The sequence below is a fragment of the Vigna umbellata genome, chromosome 4, assembly GCF_029865625.1.
Source record: "Vigna umbellata cultivar VRB3 chromosome 4, Vumbellata_1.0, whole genome shotgun sequence".
NCBI lineage: Eukaryota > Viridiplantae > Streptophyta > Magnoliopsida > Fabales > Fabaceae > Vigna > Vigna umbellata.
Window position 1 is genome coordinate 9,928,325 of NC_142168.1, and position 13,304 is coordinate 9,941,628.

Genomic DNA, 13,304 nt, shown 5'->3' on the forward strand with positions numbered 1-13,304 from the left:
TTACAATTGAAATGGTAAAAAAGATAGTGAAGAGGAGTGTGAAACAAATTTATAATTGAAGTTATGGTTTTTAATACAGAGATACACCTATTTAAATAAATTATTCAAAACATGTAGTTGGATAAAATTTAGATTTTAATTAGCAATATATAATTGCTGGTATATACCAAGCTTGTTCTCTATATTTGAGCTGCAGCCATTGATCTCTTCATGGTTCATAGAATAGATTTTGTGGTTTAGTTTTTTTTTTTTTTAATTAGTGTTCATATTTGCTGTCAAATTTCAAGTATCATATTTATGCAAGTTCTTTCACCTATGTCAAGGGCTCAAAAACCTAAAAAGTTGTGTTGGTTTTTGCGTAATAACTATGCTGTAATTTTAATGTATTTGATTTGTGACGTTTTATAAATGGTTGGAAATCATGATCTCCTATTATACCAATTTTTTATTTTGAAGTAAAATGTGGGTAAGACTAGCACTTCAATATCTATCTATGATTGTCCTGTCTTTACTTATTTTTTGTCAATTTTTTACTGTGATATATTTATAAATCTGATAGATTTCCAATTTATAATGACGTTGACCTGCAATAGTGCAAAAGACTTCAAGTGTTTGGTTATTTTGACAAAATCATAATATAACTTAAAACTCAAATCATAAAAGAAATTTACCACTATACTAAAAATCAAAACTATAAAGTTCTTACTTCTTCCGCTTTCTTAGGTACAGGCTTTTCAACACTTTTATTATTACATGATTTTTGTTGTTAGTGTGTAGCATCCTCAAAATTAGAAAAATAAAATTAACGGAAATAATTGGACATTTACTTTTTATTTGCTTAAATAATATCTAATACCCAAATAATTTCACAACAATAATTTTAGGACCTAATTATTATGTTTAAATATAAATTTATATGAAGAAGTAAACATTAATTTTGAGTTTTATAAAACAAGTTTATAGGATGAGATACATTCAAAATTGTAAACTCACCTTATTTTTAATTGATATAAAATATCTAATACACATTCGTTATATTAAAGCATATACATCAAGAGTGTAGGGCTAGACATTAATAGGTAGTTTAATAGTAATTTGATAACGAGTGACACTATAATCCCACTAAATAATAATTTTTTCAATAACGAATGACACAATAGACCTAACAAAGAGCAGATCTTGTTAGGATACACTTTGAATGACTCTGATACCATATAAAAAAGAAAATTTGTTAAATTAAATAATATTTTTCTAATAAAAGATGTTTTATATATTCCGATTTTGCATATAATTTAATATCCATTTGACAACTAATTTCTAATCTTGACGGCAAAATTAAGTCTTCTTATAACTTCTATTTCGTACGAGATCAGAAAACAAAAGAAATGATTAATATAGTTAAAACATGATAAGAAAACAAAAGAAAGGATTGGTTGTTATGGTTTATGTGTCTGATTCTTAAAATGTTGAAGTTAACATTGTTGTTTCTAATTGTGATATTTTTAAGAATAGCATTTGACCACCTAACCCGAAGTATTCTCAGCTAGATATACTCGGTCAGAACGATACCATGTTGGTAAGGACATAACAACAATGGTAAATTGTTATTAAGTTAATGTAATGACTAAAACATATTAACAAAGTATTAAGCAAAATTAATCCAAGTTATTACTTATGTAAACTAGACCTATCCAGGTAAAAACTCCTAAACACAATATAAATAGCACAATATACAAGTTAAATTAAATATGTTTCATTATTATAACATTTATTATCATCTCACTCACTTGACTAACTTAAACATCAAAATATCTTCTGTAGACACATTCCTTTCTAATTCTAAGAAAACAAAGACATCTCAGCTTAAAGGTTAGAGTACTCACATAAGTGTAGAAAAGGATTTTTGGCATCGATTATTTTGTACATTGTGTTTCAATTGAAAAACTGAAGCATTCTAAGCGATGTAAAAAAGATTACTTTTTTACTTCAGTTATAAAGTTAAGCATAAAGGTTCTTATGCTTTCATTCCCTAGGTTCTTCTTATGCTTTGATCCCTAGGACAAAAACACAAAACCATAAATAAATAATAAAAAATTATAGATTCAGCTTCGATTCTCATAATAACTAAAGCTTAAAATTTTTTATTAAAAAAGAATTGTTTAATTTGAGATATTAAGCTTTGATTCTAGTAATAACTAAACTCTAATACCCTTAAAATTAAACAATATTTTAAATCAGAAAGATATTAGGTTTTGATTAGCACCGAAACAAATATTTAATATACTCTTTATATTTCAATTTTGGATATAACTGAAGCCTAATGTAGGTTTTTTTTCTTTTAAATAACTTTTTTATTTTTGTTTCTTGCTACACATATTAAACTTGTACAAAAATATCACTGTATAAAAACAATACATTGTATTTAATACACCCAAAATCAATTAGAATAATATTGTACAACAATATGTTATCCTCACAAGTCTGAATTACTTAGAAAATTTAAACATATTTTTAAAATATGTTTCAGTTTTTCAACTAAGGTTCGTAAGTTTGTGAAAATTTTGAAATATTATTAAGTTTTTTACTTAAATAAAAGCTTATAAGAAAAATTTAAAAGTTACATCATATTGCTTAGCAAAAGAAGTTACGTTTACTAAAAATATTTTACATTTTGTTTATCTTTTGACTGGAGTCCTTGTTCTAGTCCTTTTTAAATTAAGATAGGAAAATGGTTGATGTCTGCATTAGTTAAACATGGCTCTTATATTATCTTAGCAATATTTGTGCAAGACAACCACATATTATAGGGCCATCATGATGTTGTGAAATTGTTTAAGGTATAGAAGCGATAAGACAAAGGAAGGAAAAGAGGAAAAGAAAATGGTGAACATAAAAGAAATTATTTTATTGAAGATATATATTACTTGTGTTTTAGAAAAAGAGAAAAAAAAAAGGCGGTATATATGATACAACAAAAGAGAAAAGAATAAACAGAACCGCTACACCGTCAGGGAGAAAAAAACCAGAGAAACGGTCATGTTGCTTGACACGTGCGCATAATGCTGGGCGGTTAGGATTGTTCTTCTTTTCCTTTTGAATTTTAATATTATAAAAAAATTGAATAATGTATAAATAATTCGGATTTATAAATTTATCGTCTTAATAATTTAAAAAGAAAATCTGTAAGTTCTCTTAATTTGTAGTTCATGGTCAAGATCTTCCTATTATGATTTTTCCTACAATTATCTAACACTAATAAGAGTCTTTATCCTGGTATTGAAAAAAAGAAAAGAAATTGTGTATAAAGTTGGCAAACTATTTTTTTTTTCACAGCTTTGAAGCCTTTCATGAGCTCCATAATAGCAAACCAAAATTAAAGCTATTCAATTTCCTCCATATTGTGCCCCTTTACCCAACCATATATGTTGCCTACTAAAACTTCTTAATGAAAGTTGAGAGAAGGTATGAACAAACTGTGTTTTACATAATTACAAGAATATACTTGTAAGATAGACAACTGTGTTAAATACGTACACAAACTAAAAAGTATTATTATATTATTATATTACACCATCACCAAAGATGTTTTCAGACATAACAATTTATGTGCATTAATATTACCACTGTATAAAGAAAAAGAAAATAAAGAGAAAAGAACAACTAAATCTTGTGCATATTTGCAAGTTGACAGGCTTAGCTATCTTCGTAAAGAAGGAATCATGTGCCGACCAAACATTGTGCATTTAGTATAACATGTGATTTCATATATTTCTTTGTCTAACAGTTTGCAATATCTACATGAAAAAGATAGATCTCTCAGTAGAAAAGTCTTCCACATTTTCCCATCAAATTCCAAGATGGACTACCAAATCGGGGTTATTGCTATTTGCACTCCCTTGTTTATTATGACAATACTCTTTTGTTTTTTATTTCTAAAAATTATTCCCAAATACTGCACCCACTCTCAATTTGCACAAAACTTTTTGTCACCGTATGTGAATATCTGCATTCACTTCTACAGCTAAATATGCGAACCACAGCTTTCCGCATGCATGTAAATTCATATTTAAAAAATATATGTTTTTTAGAGTTTACATTTCAATCAAATTTTAGTTTATTTAAATAGCATTCGGTTTATACTTGCAAAAATATGTTAAGATTTTTTGTCATTCTCTTTTATAATAATAATTTACTTACTTCATTAATTAGAAAAGGATACATTGAATTTTGGATTCAATTAGACTTAGTTTGTGCTTTACTTCTAAGATGGATTTAGGAAAGAAAATTTCAGAGGCAAAAAGAAACAAATTGTGAGGTTATTTTCATTAAAGAAAAGATAGAAAGGAATGAAAGAAAATAAAAGAAAAATTTATAAAAATTAGTGAGAGTTGTGATGGGTAGAACTGTTAGTTTCACTTAGTTTAAGGGTTTGATTCTAACTCACGTGGACTTGAACCAAAAAAGTTTATACTTTAAATTTAGGTCGACCTGTCTCGATCTTCAGTCAAATCAGTCAGGATTGACCTTCAACTTATATAGGTTCATCTCAACTTTCGATCCAAGTCGACCCGTTCAAAGTTCAGTATGGGTTGACCTGAGATGACATTTAGTTTGTGTGGCTCTACAAATATATGGTATTAATTATTGATTATTGAGTTTGATTGCCTAAAAATATATTGCTTTAATGGTTAATCAATGTGCTTTGGTTGTTAGAAGCCCTATAGGTAAAATCATCTTTTTCTATCTTAATAAAATAGTGACCTCTTTGTGAAACATATATGACTTGAGCGTCAAAGTGTCTTCTCCAGGTCAACAACCCATTAAAGAATTCGTTCTCGGAGAGGATTGGACGATCAGAAGAGAGCAAAACAAGAAAGGACGACCGACCCCAGACCAATTCTACTGAAATAACTTGAATTGGGCCGATACGACAAAATTTTAGCCGTAGACTCAACTAAATTCGTCCAAACTTTGGTTAGGATTGACTTTGTCAAAATTTGATCAGAGATAACTTGGCACAATTTGTTCAAATTTTAAACAAGATAGACTCAACCAAAATTTGACACTTACTGAAATTCAGTTAAGTCGACTCCTGTCGAAATTTGACTGAGTCCATCCCTGTCAAAATTCACCGGATTCACCAAAATTCGACTAAATTCAATTTTGTCAATCTCAACCAAAATTTAAAGATCCTATTAAAATTAAATCAATTTTGTCCTATTTAACCTCCACCAAAATTTAATAAGAGATAACATAGTAAACCCAATATTTTTTACTAAAATAAATTGTTAAAATTTATGATACCATATTAAAAGATAAATTTTAAATTTGGTTTAATCTCATAAAAATTACAACTTAATAGAGAAAATAGTGCATCAATTGGTAATATCTTCTCACACTATAAATATTAAACATGAAAAAAAATATGATAGTTTCAACTAATCCAATTACAATAAATTTTTTATTATGATATCATATTAAAAAATAAATTTTAATCTAACTCAATTTTATAAAATAATTTAATAAAACAAAATTACTTAATTTATGTATTATTTTTAATAATATAAAATTTTTAAAATTATTTAAAAATAAAATATTATAATAAAATAACTTAAAATCTTATATCAGTTAAAGGTATAAAAAAAACCTCACAAATTGACCATCTCGAAATTTTGAGTGCCATTTTTATATGTAAATTTAATTATAATTAAAATATAAAGAATTTTTTCGAAAAAACAAAGAGACAAATGTTTCAATTTAGTGAAGAAAATGATAACCGCCACGCGTTTTCACAATTTCCCATGACGCGTTTGACAATGGTTAATGAGGTTGAGTGTAACTGAAACAAACACTAGAATGTGGTTATTAATTTTACAGTAAACATTGTGGACCTTAATAATCAAACGTTTGAACTCGTGACGAACGAAGCTTACGAATAAAAAGATATTTACATTCCGATTTTACGCCATCCTTCCTACATGCCGGTTCTCAGGAAAACTGTTCTTGCGCGTTTGTTACGTCAGCTCCATGCTTTAATCGGTATAACGTCACATGCATGAAAAACTGTGAGAAAACAACTCAAAATTTATGGTTTGGCAAAGACAATTTATTACCATTGATGCATGTTTTTGTCAACAGCTTCAGATACAGACAAAAGCTTAGTGAGGTATTATCTGTCAACGTAATAAAAGAAGAAACTGTTTTACTTTAGACCTCGTGGACCACCACATTTGTTTTACTATCTTAGCTGGACAATCAAAACCACACCACAACTTTAGAACTACGGTATAAATAAAAGTTACTATTTTTAAGTCTCTTAATGGAAATCTTTTACATTACATCATTTTTTTCAACATAAAATTTCTTTTTATGAATTAAGGATTAAGATTTTTTACTTTAAAAAAGGTCACGCGCTCGAACCCAAACAGACTTAGAAAGTCACCTGTTCCTGGTTGTATTTTTCTTTTTACTTTCTTTTATTTATACATCTATTGTAAACACAGTTCAAAGGTTGATTAAATTATTTTTAAGTCGGTTTTTATTTATCCAAAAAGTATATGACTGTAAACTAAATTTGAGTGTTAGTGTTTTTAGTCTATAAATTTTGACACAAAATTAAATTTTATTTATATTTAAAATTTTGATATATTTTAGTTTAAAATTTTAAAAATAAATAAATATATTTTTTTTATTTAATCACGTCTAATATTTTTAACTTGTTTAATATTTTTAACATGTCAATTTTACTTTTTAACTAGTATTAAAAGAGAAATGTATCAAATAATATAAACTTAATAAAATATATAACGTAAATGAAATATTAACTATGTCTCAATTCTTATACAAACATCTTTACGCATAAAAATAACATCATACTTTTGTTCCTTTCTATCAAGACATCAAAGAGAAGTTCATCCAAAATATATTAATCACTCATTAACTATAAATATATGTTCTACAAATTTAATTTGCATAACTTATATAAATATTTCAAATACATAAAAATCCTCCTTCAACTTGAAAGTTATATGGTTATCTTTTTTTTAATATTCTAAATGATACTTTCATATATATATATATATATAAAATTTGATATTATCTTCTTTTTTATATTTTTTTATTTCCTTCCTTCTTAAAAGTATACAATTTATTTTTTATGACCATTTTCTCTTTATAGTGTATAATAAATGAATGTAAATGTCTGTCATCTTATCATTACTCTTTACATATATCCTTCATTCATCAGCCATTAACTATTAGGCACTTTATATACAACTAGAAAAATGTTATTATGGGAAATAAATAAACATGAAAACTTTTATGTATATTGTTATGGGACATCGCAATTTGAACTAGCGAAGCTTAGATTTGAATAAGAGCAATGGTAGGATTCATTTGACACTTATTAAAGAATAATATAGTCATAAAAGAATAAACTTTTAATTTTTTTTTTAAAAAGAAGAGAGTAAAAAGTAAAAAAAGATAGTGTCACTAATGCAAAATCAAGATTTTAACATCCCTCGTTCAATGTTAGACTGACAACCAACCAACATAAAAAATGATCAATGGTAGTGTTGTAAATAAAATAATGATTAGATGTCTGCCACAAAGCTCGACCAATGTCACCAAATCGAAGTCAGTTTTTGTAGCACATCGTCTTCCAATTTGAGGTCGATTTTCTGTCGAGTTGTAGCTTTGTTAAAAGCTGATGAAATAAATGTCGGTCGCAAATCTCGTCGACATCATAGCCAGGTTTGAAGTCAGTTTTTCTAGCCCATCGTCGTCCCAATTGAGGTCGATCTCATGTCGAGCTTAGCTTGTGAAACCAATGAGCTCAGGTTGACAAGCTGTTGAGTAGTGTCGAGCTCAGACAATACATATGACGTTGGCCAGGATAGGGTTTGTCATTGACCTTTAATGTCATGATTCAAAACCTGGACAAAACAAATGTTTTGCTATCCAAATACCACCTTAGACAGAGGTCATTAGGGCATCCAACGTTTAAGGGTGTTATATCACTTAAAACTTAGTATGAGAATGTGTGTTTCGCTTACAATTTTTGCATGATCATTGTTACAAATGCACATTCATTGGGTTGTTTGGTATGATTTTCCTTTATTTGACCGATAATTTTCATGCATAGAACATTGTTTAGCTATTGTTTCTGCATGCGCACTCAGGGTTTCGAACACAGTCCGGTGACAACTTTCGTGACCATCATAGGTAATTTCTGCTTCCTTTAACACAAATGCATGTTCATTGAATTTTGTGAGTATGATTTTATTTCATTTGACCGATTGTTTTTGTGCATAGGATATTGTTTTCACTAGTGCAGTCAAGGAAAACAACATCGGTTATTTTCTTTGATAGGCACCGGTTCCTGAACCGAGGCATATTCAGGCAAGGTAAAAAGTGGTAGACTTTATGCCTCGGTTCATAATCGAAGCATAAAATGGTAGGATTATACCTCGGTTCCTGATGAACCGAAGTCGTTTCTCCCCCTCTACTGCCTCGGTTGGAGCCTGAACCGAGGCAGTAGGGTCCTTTTTTTTATTTTTTTTTCTTCTTCTTTAGCCAGTCATATTGAATCTCTAGAATTTATGTGGATAAGTTTCGCCAGCTCAAGTGCCAGAGTTCCTTCAAGGTAGAGATCCTTCAAATTCCTGAGCACAAAATCACTCAAGTAAAATTTCAAAACAGAGGAAACTATTGTTCAAAACAGCATTGGTTACAAATAAGCAGTTTCTGAGAAAAAGGGTTAAAAAAATCAACACTTACAATGCCACAACTCTTCCATCTGAGCACTCAACTCCAAACCAATTACAAGGGTCCAAAGATGAATCATCATCCACCCAATTTGACAAAGCACCAAAAGGGTCACTCACTATTTTCTGCCTGAACTTCAAAAGAGCATTACCTGCACACAGAAACCACGTTTCAGCATCATCCAAATTCCTCAAACCCAAAAATCCCACCACTAATGAAGTACCTTCTTCATTCAAAGAACAACACAAACCCAAACTCTGAAACAAGAAAAAAACAGCCACAAGGCCCCCGCCCCGCGCCGTTCGCTTCCTCCTCCGCCACCTCAATCGTCGCCGCCTCCGCCGCTTCTCCTCCTCCTCCGTCGCGCCCTCCGCATATGCCTCCACCACACCGATATTCTCCTCCAGCCGCCGCATCTCACCGGAGATTGTCCACTCCTCGTCCACCGCCGCCGTCGCTGCCTCAGTCATCGACTACGCGGTCTGCCTCTCCAAGTTCCACCACCACGACCTCCTCCGCCTTCTCCCTATATGCTGCCACGCCTTCAACGCCGACTGCAGAATCATTGGATTTCTTTACGGAAACGGTGGCACATTTGGGGTTGGCAATGATGTGGTTTAGTTGTGGAAGGAACCTGGGTGAAGAAGTGAGCAGTAGGGTTTGAGCAGTAGGAGAAATGAGAAGTAGGGTTTGAGGCACTGATTTGACAGACTCTTAGGCCTTAGTTCTGCACTAACCGAGGCATAAACCTATTTCAACACCGATTCTGTTTAGAACCGAAGCACTGGATCACATGTCAGGCCAAAACGCAGTTTTGCAGAGGGTCAGGTGACTTTTTTTACATAGTATTAGGCATCGGTTATGCTTTGAATCGAGGTAATATGCACTACATGCTTCGGTTCTTCACAAACCGGGGCATATAAGTTCGTCTAAACTACAAGATTGCCACCGCTTTCAGATGTGTTTCGATTTTTCTTTGATCGAAGCCTATTAGGCGAGTTAAAAAGCCTATTTTTTACTAGTGTTTAAGCAGCGGTGAATTCTCTTTTCTCTTGAACGTCGTTGGATGTCAGTTTCCTTTGGTCTTGCATTAATGGACATTGATTTGACTCGGGGTTAACATCATTTTGTCACACCAATATCAAATTGACATTTTCGACTAAGACGTTGAAGTTTGGATTGACGTCAAAGATTGGAAGTAACAGACGTTAAAACTTATTTTTGTAGTAATATATCAAATAAATATAAAAAATTTGTGTTTCAAAATATCACCTTTTAATGTTACCAAACTTGCCTCTTAGAATTCCCTATGCTCTACACTAATTGTCTGCAATCAGTGTTCATAGTTTGCTCTTAGGGTAGACGCTCAGGGACTTTAGGGTACCTCTCTAAACACTTGGTGTATCCTAGGTATATTTAGAGACCTTAGAAAGACATGCACCTTAGACTTTAGACAGCTTCACACTCAATGATGGCATCTTACGCTTAGGCCATGAAGGCGCGCTTGAGCGATGTGTAAATCACAAAATTATAGATATGAGATTTTCCCATGATAATTGTAATATGAATAGTGTCTTAAACACTTCTATATATGAATTCCAACATCAAACCCTGAACGTTTTAACACATTACATTCCTCATTCACATGCACTACTCTTCAAAAATTCAACCCTTCTATTTTTATAATTTCATAAACAACTTCAATTACTACAACTTCATTTAAATCATCCATTCCTACTATTATAATATGACTGTCAAGATCTTTTATTTTTATAAGGTATTTTTCAGTACTTGTTTTTATGTTATCTTAACCCTATTTTATAGTTGACATATACAAAAACATCATGTCTTATATTCTTGGTTGCCATCTTAATCAATAATTTGTGCAAGAGTCAAAATATTACATTCAAATTTTATATAATTTAACATCCTTACTGATATAATAAAAATAACAAATAAGTTGATAAAATAACTATTAAAGAATATATAATTTTTTTAGGTGTGTTTTTATGTAGAAATAAGCAAGGTTTTTTCATTCTTTTTTATTTTCCAATTTCAGCATTATGAAAGCAACATGATCAAAATAAACTTCTTAAAAAATTCAAACATTTAAAGAAATTGAATAACGAAATGTAAACAATAAGCTATAAAAGAAGCAAGCAACCAATGACTAGTAATAAAACTAGTCTTGCAAAACATTATTAATGTCTGAAAGACTGTGAATAGAAAAAAATTCTAGTTTTAATAAAAGATTAATATCTCATACATTCATGAGTTAATTGTTATTTTAAAAAAATCGTTTCTTATATTCTAAGAAAACAATCTTAAAAACAAATAACTGAATGAGACTAGTATAGATTTGTTTGGTGAATTAAGAATACTTTCAACCCAAACTAAAATTTAATCCCTCCCTATATTGAGGTAAATTTCAAAGATTTTGCTCATTTCACTGTCCTTTTTCATATTTATGAATCAATTTATTGAACTAAATATAAGAAAAAATGTTAAAACGTGGTTAATGAATATAAGTAATGGTTCATTGACTCTTATGAGTTACTTGCAATTAATAGATGACTCACATCTATACGATATCTTGTGTTATAAATACAGCTTTTAGGGCTAGAGTCTTCATGTCCATCAGAGAACAAAGTTGTACTCTCTCTCTCTCTTTCTTTGTCTTTATTGTTCCCTTTTGCTCTTTCTTTTCTTCTCACTGACAAATTTTACATGAATTTTTGATTGTTTGAAGGTAGAGAATTTGAAGGATGCAGAGCATGAGGAGAGTGATTCTGAGAAGACAGCCCCCTCGACGATGCCCGACCAATAATACGGTGACGATCGTGAGGAATGTGCAACATGGGGAGTGTCAGAGGAATCACGCGATCAATGTCGGAGGATTTGCTGTGGATGGTTGCATGGAGTTCTTTCCGAGTGGAGCAGAAGGAACTGCTGGGGCTCTGATTTGTGGTGCATGTGGTTGCCACAAGAATTTCCATCGGAGGGAGATACATATTCAAGTTACTTGTCGCTGCACTTCTTCTGACAATGGATAGCATGTTTTCTGTCTGACCAATTATATATGTAAACCCCTTTATGATGTCTGTTTTCTGTGTCGACTTGTTTTCGCTTTTAGTTCTTATGTTTTTCGATTTTAGCTTAATCATGTTATGCTTTCGTCAATAATGTTTGTCAATGCAAAGTTAATAAGATGTTTTTGTTTATGAGAACTGTGCAAAGTTGATGAATGACAAAATTTATGGTAGATCTCATCATCAAAATTGTCATTAAATAAGGGACTTTAACCTAATTCATCAATCGCATCGTCAAATCACACACCTAAATTTTTGTTTCTCCATCACACCTAAATTTGTGTTCTTCCATTACAACTGATAATAAACTTTAAAAATGAGATATAAGGAATATTTCAATCCATTCATAAAATGTCAAAACATAAATATATCTATAAAAGGGATTTTAAATCTCGACCTCTCTTCCTCTTCTGTAATACCTGAATCTGTATTCTCACATTTTATATTTTCAAAGCAATTTTCCTTATGAAAATTTATGATCTTAATTTAGATTATAAAAGGAAAAGAAAGCGAAAAGACAAAAGGAAAGAAAGTGGAAAAGAACTTTGATATTATAGTATATATTTATTAATAACTTAAATTCATTTTCGTCCCTTTTATTATAATCCTTGGTCTCTAATAATTTTTTTAATCTTGAAAGTTGTATCTAAAACGCCTAATTTAATTGTTTGACACGATATTTAAAGCTTTTTGGCGAAAAACAAAAAAGTTTACCAAAGACGAAAAAAACTAAAAGTATATTGAAAAAATATATTCCAATAATCATCACTAACTACAAACATATTTAATTCTACATTAAATTTTATGTATATGTTTAAAAGCAAAGTTTTATACTTTCCTTATTTCTAACTTATATAACTAATAGCATTTATTAATTTAATATTTACTTAAGATAAATCATAAATAATAACTTTAATATGATTAGTCTGCATTTATTACTTATGTGTTGACATTTGAGATTTACTATGTTACCTATATGAGTTTTTTTTATCTGTAACTAATATTTAATCTATCTAACATTGAATATTTAATAAAGTTCTAAACTCCACTTAAATTTAAATTTAAGTACTATTAATTGAATTCTTAATAAAACTTTAATACGTGATCAATAATTGTTTATATGTTTTTAAATAAATAAAAAAGCATAACTAAATTTGAAGAGTACTTTTAATTAAAAAATTTATTTTATTGAACATCCAAAATCTTTATATTTGATATCCAAAATTTAGATTATCAAGCACATCACTACAAATTTACCTGTGTAGAGACGCAAAACAATGTTGTTTGGTAAAGATAATGAAATATTTCAGAGCTTTATTTTTATTTTTTATTCTTCAAGTTGACGGTTTAATTGATGATAAATACTTGTTGAAAAATATGAAAGTTTTAGACAGTCGATAAGACAAAAGTTTTATTAAGACCGAATTGCATAAAGTATTCAAATATTTA